At 47.2% G+C, this 12,051-nt stretch overlaps 1 pseudogene; it reads right to left on the reverse strand.

Annotated features, from left to right (window-relative positions):
• LOC139025250 (von Willebrand factor A domain-containing protein 7-like) overlaps positions 1 to 12,051 on the reverse strand; it is a 54,155-nt pseudogene that overhangs the window by 27,159 nt on the left and 14,945 nt on the right.

A 12,051-nucleotide genomic window follows, 5' to 3' on the forward strand; every position in this document is an offset into this window, starting at 1 on the left:
TCAGCTAGGTCAGCAGACTGAACACCACTTAAGTTATATAGGTATTTCACTGATTGATGCTGAAGTTACTAGAAGATGAATGATGCATATCAGAGGCGGGTTTCAACATTGCTACTAAGACCAAGTGGGACTTATTTTTTTTCTATAATGACGAAGCGTCAGAATAAGGCATAAATCAGGCTCGCGAATGGGAAGGTTTTTTTATTCATGGCACAGATGTAAAGCAACTACGATCTATACTCTTATATACACAAAAATTAAATGAATGAATGCACTTCACAACGTTTAAATGACTGATTCCACTTGCTTATGAACGCAGCATAAGATCAATAAGTCAGGTCTGCGAGGGAAACGTGGTGAGAGAGAGAGACTTCAGCAGACACCCAACATGGGAGGGTAGAGGCATGAGGAGTGTGCTGGATCGGGTGGAACCCCAAGGCGAGGCTTGCGAGAGATGGAAACCGACAGGTTGCCAAACTTTATAGGCTTAAGTCTCACACGAATCCAGCTCCACTGTCAGTACGTAGTGGCCTGCGAAGCGGGTGACGCTGCTGGGCACCAAACTCTGTTCAGGTCGTGTGGGTGAGGTTGACTCTCGCCTCTGAGATGGTGTGTGATGGCTAGGCGATGCCCCGTGCCAATTTTGGGGAACAAGAGACCAATACGATGTTCCGGGTTCAGTGAGGGTTTTTTTCTGGGCACGTATAGCTGCCAGATTGGCAGACGCTGCAGCATGCTCTTGGAAGAAGGGCTAGGATAATTCAGTGGCTATTTTAACATTTTAGTTCCTGTAGACATTGTGGGGCCGTTAGAACTTCGCACCGGGAGACGCTGACCGACTCACCTGGTGGAGGGGTAACTAGGCTGTCCACATCCTTTGCACTTGGGGGAGGGGTAATATTAAACAATTAGGTTACCAGTGAATGATTGGGAGAGCAGACGATGGGGTATTTATTTAAGTCATTATCTCTGAGAGCACAGATGAATTGCTAGAGTACGTAGTCAGATTTCATGCGGCTGACTCACCCAAGAGGACTTGCTGAGCGGATCTCCACTTGAGTCAGTCTAAAAGAGGAGCTGAAGGCGTCAAACAATCACTTATGATCTGGATTGAACAAATGGCCTACTATGGCCATGCATTAGGGTACGAAATTCACATAATACTGCTCTTTTTATTAAGACAATATAGTAGCTAGTTTAAACATAAGGTAAGGTCAGTTCAGACAATTATTGCTTTTATGTACATGACAGCCAGTACCGCCAAAATTCGGTTAGTGCTGGAAAACAATAAGGTCTGTCGGGCCGGCAATGTTGGACTTAGAAACTATAATGTACATGATTCAGAAACCTTCACCTAGATTACACAGATTCTGTGTGGTGCCCGTTGCGCATATAGAATTGTTCGAAAGATAGGATTTGTTATGCTATAGGACATTTCTGCATAGAATAATTAGATCTCCTCTCAGTGCGTTTTCATGGTATAAGGTCTTTCATGTCAATAACATTGAGTTAATGGACGGATGACGGTCTAACTACTCGTAAAATATATCTCTATAATTTGGATAAAACAAGGAGAATGCTTGGTTTGATACAGAAAAATAGTAGAGTTAGTTAAATGAAAGTGATCTATCCAATCTTTAAGCAGTAGAGATTGATAGAAATGAATTGTCAGACAGCACTGTAATGGCCTGCCAACCTGAAGAAACGACCCTCTCTGGTTTCATGTTCGCGGTAGCCTAAAGCAGACAGCTGATAATTATGACCTACCCATCTCTGTATTCATGTAGGTAGCAATGACAGACAGCGCATGATGCTCTCAAATTCCAACCTTATATCTAGGTTGTCATTCGGATATAGCCTGTCAGCCGGCACTGTCATGTTGCACTCAGTTCTCGCTCTTTTCTTCTGTTCATATTCATGATCTAAAGGGTAAGCGTGATGTCAGGGCCGACACTGTTGCCTCTCCTGTGACTGTGGTATCCAGTGTCGTCATAGACCTGCGAAGACAACGAATGATCTTGACATCTGGCACTCGTCTCTTTTCTTATGTTCTAGAAGTAAAAGATGGACAAGCAGCCATGGTCACTCGCGCTCGCTCCCAGATGCACGCGACAAGTGGCGTTGGCATTTAGTCTTTCAGGATTGTTCTTGTCCTTAACTGTTCCTGGGTAAGCCTGAGAACAGTTGGTTCTGCCTCTGCGCTTTGTTCGCACGCGATTGATTCTGTCTCCTCTGTTGTAGATGTTCCGGTGCTGGCGGACAGCCTGGTATGCTCGACACAGATTGTCTTGTGGTTGTCAATGTCTCTAAGGGTCGCTGCGTCGTCTGTATGCTCGTGTCCCCGTCTCTGGGGTGGCATGTTCTAAGGTGCGCTGGCGCACAGCTGCACTCGGGGGCGACTCGTTTGTCTGTTCGTCAGCACATAGAATAAGTCTTTGTTTCAATGTTCTGGGGCTGACGACTTGTTTACAGCGCCCTCCAGGCCCCCTCTTTGTGTTGTCACATATCGGGTAAGTTTTGGCAGGGGACAGGCTTGTATGCTTCGCTCGCCATGCTGACTGTTGTCATCGATGGATGTCTGTGGGCTGCAAGACAGCCTTTGACGGCATCGTGCTTTGTCCTGTCTCGGGCCGGTGCCTGAAGCAAGGAGGCAGCATGCTTGCCCTCCTGATCTTGGGTGTAGTGTGCTTGCAGGAGACAGCTTGTATGACACTCACCACTCACGGTCTAATGTGGCCTCTGTTTCCGTGATCTAATGCTTTAGGGAGAGACGTGGGGAGGTACGAGTCGGCTGTTGTGCCTGTTTGGAAGAGAGGGACGGCACAAATCGGTCTGGTTTACATGTCGGTCAGGGAAGCCTGGAGCAGAGCGAAGCCTGTATGGGAACCTCAATCCGTTGGTTCGTCTTCTCTGTTTCAAATTCGTCTCAGCGATCTTAGCTCGTGCGAGCGGCGGTAATGGCCTTTCCTACCTATCGGTACGTTTCAATGTCTCGTGTAGCCTGCGGACGGCCCGGGTCTGCCGGGCGAGTTCTGGGGTGTCATGGTGGTAGTTTGTAGGGTGCGAGCCAGGGGCTGTGAATGGCGCGCGACCGGCGGGGGTGTCGCTGGTTTCTTCTGGGTCTCGGGGTGGGGCTGCGAGACAGGGACTGGTATGCGCTCTGGCCAGGCGGGTTGGTTTCAGGGTTGTTGTGGAGGGGGGTGGGTCTTTGTTGCCATGACGGGTTGGTTGGGCGTGGGGCGGCTGCGCAGCACTCGGAGGAGGAGAGTCTCAGGTATCTCAGAGAAATGGGGTGTTGGGGAGGCCGGCGCGGGATCCGTGGTTACGGGGCGGGGGGTCGGGTTGTGTTTGGTGGTGTGGGGCAGGATGTGGGGTGCGCGGAGTGTGGCGCGTGCGCAGCGGGGGGGGGAGGGCGGGGGGGGGGGGGGGGGGGGGGGTCTGTTTACATGTTACATGAGGGTGCTGGGCAAAAGGCCTGAACTGGGATAGACGCACATGGAGAATATGAATGGCTTCTAAATTTTAAGGGTGGGGCGATATTTTTTTACTATTTTAAGTGCCAATGGTGGTTGGCCACACGGTCGGGCGGGTTCGGGCTATGATAAGTCCTGGTTGCTTTGGTGGTGGTGTTTTCGGGGGGAGAAGGGTACCGGTACCCACATCAGCGGGTGGGGGTTCAAGGACTAGCTCCTCCAACACCCCAGCTGGCCTAATAAACCCAGGCGTGGGGGAGGATGGGATGATGGAGGGCCGCTGATAGAATAGGGTAAGGGGGCTAGGCGTGAAGTCCATTTGTACCTGTTCAAACCTGTACAATCAAGACTGATCAGCAAATAAAACACATTGTCCCCTGCATAGTGAGTATCACACCACCACCCCGCGCGGTATTAGGTTTCCCTCCTCATCGTTGCGCCTTCCCTAGCTCTGACACTAATACTGCTGTTGAAACTTGTTATCCAAACAATCAGAACAACAGGCGAAGCAATTCAGGCTTCTTCTGAAGTCAGAACAAGCATCCTGCAAAGCCAACTTATTTCTATAGTTGAATATAGATTTAGCAAGCAGTTGGCATTTAGAATCACATGCCTGCAATACCTTACAGTTATTATTCATCCATTTATTTTTTGGTCGATTTTAACTGGATCAATAGAACTGCCTATTTACTACCAAGTGTAATAGGAATATTTTGGGTCAATAGATTCAGTTTTGATTAAAAAGAGATGAGTAATTGAGGTCATCCTTTTTACCTGAGGGTTGGTTTTGATTTCAAATCCTCTTGCTACACGGGACACTGCCAGGCAGTTACAGTTGCGATAATCAAATCATCAGAGTACAGGTGCCAGTTGTCCTGCCGCCAGATAATTTCAGCCGATCTAACAGTAGATGCTCAGAGCTTTGGAATTGTTCTTACAAAATCTATTGTCACACATTTTTGTTTGAAAGAATTGTTTAAAAAAATAAATAAAAGGCTTGTAATTTTCTCCATTTAAACTTCTTCACATTCGTGAGCTACGGTTTAGCATCAGACACTTTCATCAGAGATATGGATATATGATGATGCTTATGTCTCCGCCATAAAAGGGATTCTTTGTCCACGAAACGGAACGGCGGGCTGTCGAGCACCGCCTTTTACAGGTTTTTGGTTTCCATTTATGTTTCGAGGTTGGAACTTAAGCACATTAGCACGGTTAGCAGTGTGCTTAAGTTAAGATACATTTTTTTAAGAAGAGAAATTGGTAGAAATAGGCGGGGTTTATGCTTTGTGGCTGTTAACTTTGACGACCAGGCACAATCGCTACAAAGTGTTTTTTCCTAAAGTTGCAGGGATGTACATGTCCTACTTATAACGTACACTCATAAACTAATCACTGTAAAACTTATATTAGATCAATAAGCCACATGTAGCAATAAGCATGAATTTTCGTAATACAATTCAACACTCATTGACTCTATACAGAACTCTCATTGGTGAGCGAACAAACAAACCGCCCCTGCCAGAGAAAACAGATTTTTGGGCCAGTTTTCCTCTCTTCACCTCTTTCTCTTTGATTACGCTCAGCGCATGGGATTCTGGACCAATCACGTCCACGCGTTGCTAGCAATTCGTCAACCAAATGTACTGTGGCCTGTTGGGACTGTGACTCGAGGGACAACAACAATTGCTGTCAGGATAAGATATAGCGAGCATAACACACTCACATTGAACCACACCCCAGGTGGCTCCTAATTGGGGAGGACGGCTCATAGTAATGAGCTGGAAGTGTATCAAACACTTGGTTTCTATGGTTTCCATTGTTTGATAAATTCCATTCCCAATTTTCAGCCACTGTTATGAGCCGTCCTCCTCACACAGCCTCCTGTGATGCCAGGTTACCTTGGTGGTGTTAGACAGGTGCCTTCCATGGCTTTGTCACCGCCACCCAGCTCCACTGTCAGAGAGCGCACGAAGCGTTGACGCTGCTTAACAACCGTCTGCTTTTAGGTCCGTGTGGAGTGGAGGTTACTCCGCTCCCTGGCGTGTTTGAGGCTGGGATCCGTGCCGTCTGACGCCGATCGGTCATGTTGGCAGAGAGCTGCCAAGGCGGAGCTGCAGGCTGCTGGTAGCTGGGCAAGGTCAGCTAACGACGAGAACGCTGACCACCTCCACTGGGGAGGGGTGAAATCTGTCACCTGCAGAAAAGAGAGAGAGAGTAATCATGGTGGATTGGATGAGGAGATGTAAGAGAAGTGAGCTGAAAGGTGGAGCGGCTATTATACGCATACATGTGGGTTGGGGACAAACAGTGGGGCAGTTTCCGATGGACGTGGAAGGCTGTGGAGACACAAGTGGAGACGGGTTCTCTATACATGTGGATGACGGCCATAACAGTGGACAGGCCATACGTGGATGACGGGCTCATAAACAGTGTGAGACGGCCGCATAAGATGAAGTACTGGCACTAAAGTGGACGAGCTCATACAGTGGAAGACGGCCTCCATACAGGATGACAGAGGGCCATAGAGTCGGAAGTAGGCCTAGCAGTGGAACGGCCCATACAGTGGAGACGGCTCATAACGTGGCGAGACGGGGCCCATACAGTGGAGAACGGCCCTACAGTGGAGACGGCCTACAGTGGAGACGGCCTAGTGGAGAATGGCCATAATCAGTGGGTGAACGGTCATAGAGTGGGGAGACTGTGGGCCCAAGTACATTCAGAATACAGTGGAGAGAAACAGTGCCCATTAAGTGGAGACGGCCACCAGTGGAGATGGCATTGTCATACAGTGGAGACGGCCATAAGTGGGAAGACGGGCCCATACAGTGGAGAGGGCCATATACAGGTGGGACAGACGGCTCTATACAGTGGGTAGGCCCTATATAGTGGAGAGGCCCTACAGTGGAGACGGGCATACTAGAGTGGAGATGGCCATACAGTGGAGACATGGGCCCAGTAAGTGGAGATGTGCCATACATATGGAACTGGCTTATAGCTTCAGCTCTTGTATCTTATATAATCCACATCTAGATTCTAAATAATTTATTTGTATATCAAAGTGTCCAAAAATTAGAACACTCTTCTAATATTATCCCTCTTTGCCTGAAACAGCTTATTTCGTTGGGCCTGGACTCTAAGGATGTCAAAGGATTCCAGGGATGCTGGCCATGTTGACTCATGTTCCACAGTTGGTCAAGTTGGCTGGATGTCCTTTGGGTGGTGGACCTCTTGATAGCATGGGAAACTGTTGAGTGTAAAAAACCCAGCAGCATTGCAGTTTTTTGACACAACCGATGCGCCTGTGCTACAACTAACCCACTCATAGGCACTTAAATTTGTCTTTCACCCTCTGAACGCGCATACACAATCCATGTCTCAATTGTCTCAAGGCTTATGAATCATTCTCTTCCTGTCCCTCTCCTCCTTCATCTACACATGATTGAAGTGGATTTAACAAGTGACTAATAAGGGATCACAGCTTTCACTTGTTTCATCTGGTGAGTTATAATATGGAAAGAGCAGGTGTTCTTAATGTTTTTTACACTCAGTGTAGTATATATCAATATGTGAGGTTACCTTGGTGACGACAGAGAGGCGCAGGACGGGTATTGGAGTCGAGAGACGGGGGCCACAGCCTCGATGGTCAGGGTGACGTCTGTTCGGATGGGGTGTTGCCGGGCACCGTGATGGTAATTTCACCAGTGGCGTTTCCTCCGGTGGTCACAGCGTGCTGTTAAGTTTGCATTAGCATGGGTTAGCATTAATTGTCAATACAGAGACAACAATATTTTAGTAATGTTGAGTAATTGCCAGCATAGAGAAGCTGTTTTGAAGCTGATCCCAGATCTTGTTTGTGCCTAAATTGCTTCTACGGTCATGTGTCACTCAACATGACCAAGAAATGGGCAAGACCATAAAAAGATCTGGGACCAGTCTCGGATATTCCAGCCGTGATCCTCCAATGCCGGGGACGTTCATGTTGAAGTCTCTGTCGTTTCTGGCACTAGATTTGTAGCTGCCTCCAGTGGCGTCGGTCATGACGGTGAGGAAGGGGAAGGGTTTACCAGGCTCTGCTTCTGTCCACAGGCCTGAGAAGAAAGAGAAGAAGAAGATCTGTTGAGTAGTTGTTGTGAGGTCCACTTTTTTAAATGTGCATTGTTTGTTTTTTCTTGTGCTTTAGAAAGTCCATGTTGTAATTTGTAAGTAGGGCCTACATTATAGGGAGTAATCGTCAGTCACGTTTTCTTTCTGATATTGTCTATAAATGTCTATGCATGGTTTTTGTCTACACTATCCAACATGCAATATAGACCTTCACGATTTACAAAAAAAGGACGTTTTTTCAATGTAAAGTTACTTGATGGTAACTTGGAGACAGACATCTGAGTGGGTGGCTGTCTCTGGAAACGGTGGAGGAGACACGTCTGTCCCGTTCAACAGCACAACAAACCCCCGCAGGGACCTTGGTTACCGTAACTAGGAAGTCCCCGTTGCCCATGTTTCCAGTAGCCGGCCTACGACTCTGACCCTGAACGGTCACCAAGGCAACGTTGGCCACCTTGACAGAGGCTGGCCTTTTCTGCCAATAACTAGATACCAAAGCATGGCAGGCATACCTGGAGAAGGAGAGAAGAGAGGAGGAAGGAGGGAAAGAGAGGGAGAGAGAAGAGGAGGCGAGTGTAGGGATAGGGAGAAAAAGAGGGAGAAGGGAGGAGGAGGAGGAAAGAAAAAGTCTAGCTGCTTAGCAAAGGGCTGTGCATGGAACTGGTCTAATTACCAATTGAGTTTACAAATCGAGAAACAAAATGGATTCATCCGTATGGCAGGCTGCGATAGTACGGCGTAGAACATATGACCAGTGTGGGTGCCGTGCTTCATCATTACCTGCATTCATGCTTTTCAGCTCTTTGAACGACTGATGCAACGCATGTTGCACACCCTCCGGAGGACCAGCCTACTTTCTGATCGAGAATCCACGGATGAGATGCAAAACCTCTCTCGCCAGGGGTGGTGAAACACGGCCATGTCAATGCGCCTGCTCTAACGGCTTTATCGAGTGGCAGTGCCTTCTTAGTGATGATTCGATCCATGATGTCGCCATGATGTCGCCTTTGTATTTGTGTTGAACAGTTACTGCTTGATCTGAATATGATTTACTGTGTTGGTGCGTTTACCTGTTTTGGAGGCCAGAGATGGGGCATATCCTGGGTGAGGTCCTCGAAGGTCTCCACAAATCATATGAAGGCAATGGTACTCTGACGCGAGAGACCCACCACGCACGCCGCGCACGCATATTTATTTTTAACACTGTTTGGGTTAATGGCTATAAGTAAGCATTTTCAAGGTCTACTTACACCTCTTGTATTGGTGCGTGACTTATTTGAATTGATTTTTAAACCCAGGTCTGGGCTCTGTGTGTATCAAGGCTTCATCTAGTGTGAGCTGAGCATACAACATATATTAATAGACAAGACGTATCTCTATGGTAACTCACCCGTGACCTTCAGTGGTAGGGCTGGTTGGAGTTCATGGATTCCTCCATAATCTGTCTGTTTGTTGGAGGCAGACGGACCCGGTAGAGGTTGCCCACGTCTGGAGGTCCCAGTTCCCCGTTGGTCTCTCTGTTTCTGGGTAACTTAGGGGCAAGGAGGGTGACAGTCAATAGGATCATACTTTCAATGGCTTACCTGGTTTTGTGATACCTTGTTGAAATTGCTTTGTGCCTTAATTAAGATAGCTACATACTCAAACACGCAAAACAGGTCAACTGTAACCAATGAGGGGAAACTAACCTTACGATCAGTGTCTAGAGGAAATGTCTCCTATTCAGTTAGGTGAACCTTTACCTGAAAATGATATTGATCAGTGTGTAGGTGTTGGAGGTTTCTACCTGCAGGGTTCTTCAGGGTGAAGGTGAGGGCTTTCCAGTGATATGATGGTGATGTTGTTCAGAGACTCGTCCAGCAGGAAGGAGAAGTCTCAGCTTTGCTGGGTTCCTCGCTCGCTGTAGGACTGTCACTCTGAGGAGAGGAGGAGGACAGAATGAGTGAGGAGATAGAAAGAAGAGGTGATGTAGAGTATGTTGTTGTTTTATTGTAACGTGGAGGATTTAATTATCATAGATATAATATTATGTCTAGGCATTTCTACATTCATTATTTAAAGCCTGTGTTTTTTAATTTATCAAGTTTTGAATGATTTCAAATCAACTACTGATCTAAAACAAATGACACCCGTTGACTCACCAGAGCGGAGGTGGAGGAGTCGATGATGAGTCAGTGGCTGGGGCAGATTGTCTTTGGGTTGCTCAGAGGCTTGAACCAGTACGTTAGGGCACGCCTGACCACCAGACGCCAGCGCCAGGTCCTTGTAGGTCTCGAATGTAGCTGTCCTGGACTCTCCTCCACGCCTCCTCCTTCTAGCACCAGCACCATCACCAGTCAGGAAGAAAGACACCTGGAGAGACACATAGGTGTGTTTGAGAGAGTTTGCCTGGTCGTATTCATTAGGCACCAAATGAAGAATGAAAGAAAAAAGAGAGTGACTTCCTCTCCAATAAGAATTGCTTGTTTTCATTTGCCGTTGCAAAACATTTTGCTGCGGTTTGCTACTGTGTGCCCTAATTAATAAGATCCTGAACTGTAGGACATGGTTTCTTCTAAAACAGGAAGTGTTTGAGGAGGTGTTTGAGGAAGTGCTCACGGCTGACTTGGTGCTCCTGATCAGGGCCAAGATGGTGTCCCATAACGCGATGTCCTTGGCAACGGCATCTGTGAAAACAAAGATGTGGGACGACGCAGGGGCACCGGTCAGCGCCAACTGGGGAGAGAGAGAGAGAGAGAGAGAGAGATAAAGAGAGAGAGAGAGAGAGAGAGAGAGAGAGAGAGAGAGGGAGAATGCTTAGTTTCTTTATTTATTGTCAGGTGCACTGTAAAGAAAGAATGGGATTATATTTGAAAGCTGATTGGAATATAGCCATGTCAATCACTGTACCTGTAGGCCTGATAGGCACATCTCAGGGAAGTCTCCGCCTCCATCAGCCTTGAGTTTCGCGATCTCTGTTTTCATAACATCAGAGTTTGTCGTTCTTATCAGGGGTCCGAACCCTACACACACACACAAACACACACTGATCACTAACCACTTCCTGACTTAACTACAGACATCACCAGCATTTCGGTGACTGCCAGAGTTTGTCAGTGATGTTTCGCTAAGGATAATGCTTGGTGGAGTGTAAAGCCAGCTTTACCTGGGTCGTTGAATGGGACCAGGATGTACTGGGAGGGCTCATCCTGCGTTCCCTTCTTGCTGTCGATGATCTTATAGACGACTCGTTTGGCTTCAAGCATATCATCCATCATGCTCCCCGTAGTGTCGATCACAAAAGCAACCACTGACGATCGCGCTATGCCCATGAGGCTGTGGGAGAGAGAGAGAGATAGAGAGATTGTGAGNGTCATGACGGTGAAGGGGAGGGGGAAGGTTTTACCAGGCTCCATGCTTCTGTCCACCACGGCCTGAGAAGACAAGAAGAAGAAGATCTGTTGAGTAGTTGTTGTGAGGTCCACTTTTTTAAATGTGCAGTTTGTTTGTTGGCTCATTTACAGAGACTGACACATTTTTCTTGTGRTTAGAAAGTCCATGTTGTAATTTGTAAGTAGGGCCCTACATTTATAGGGAGTAATCGTCAGTCACGTTTTCCTTTCTGATATTGTCTATAAATGTCTATGACCATGGTTTTTGTCTAACACTATCCCAACATGCAATATAGACTACTTCACAATTTACAAATAAAAGGCATTTTTCAATGTAAAGTTACCTTGATGGTAACCTTGGAGACAGACATCTGAGTGGTGGACTGTCTCTGGAACACGGTGGAGGAGACCACGTCTGTCCCGTTCAAAAGCACCACAAACTCCCCCGCAGGGACCTTAGTTACCGTAACCAGGAAGTCCCCATTGCCCATGTCTTCCAGGGTACCGCCTACGACCTCTAACCCTGACACGGTCACCAAGGCAACGTTGGCCACCTTGACAGAGGCTGGGCCCTTTCTGCCCAACACTGATACCAACAACATGGCAGGCATACCTGGGAGAATGAGAGAAGAGAGGAGGAAGGGAGGGAAAGAGATGGAGAGAGAGAGGAGGACGAGTGTAGGGATAGGGAGAGAAAAAGAGGGAGAGAGAGAGAAGAGGTAAAATATCTTGAAGGGTGTGGCTATGTAACTGTTCTAGGTTCAGATCAATTATTATAAATTACAATTAATTGCTTTTTATGACTTTGATTAAGTAGGCTTTATAAATGAACAGAATGCATTGTTTCGACCTACACAACATCAAGGAGGACCAGCCTACTTTCTTATAGAGAATACAGCGATGAGTGCAAAACCTCTCGCCAGTGAGAAAAACCACGTGCACAATGATCATTTGGCTCTAACGGCTTTAACGAAGTGGCAGCTGCATTCATGTAGATGATGTATCCATGATGTCGCCATGATGTCGCCTTAGTATAATTGTGATTGACAGATTACCTGCTGGTATGGTAATGATTTTAAGATGATGTTGTAGCGTTTTAC

This window comes from Salvelinus sp. IW2-2015, unplaced genomic scaffold (assembly GCF_002910315.2).
Source record: "Salvelinus sp. IW2-2015 unplaced genomic scaffold, ASM291031v2 Un_scaffold2425, whole genome shotgun sequence".
Lineage (NCBI taxonomy): Eukaryota > Metazoa > Chordata > Actinopteri > Salmoniformes > Salmonidae > Salvelinus > Salvelinus sp. IW2-2015.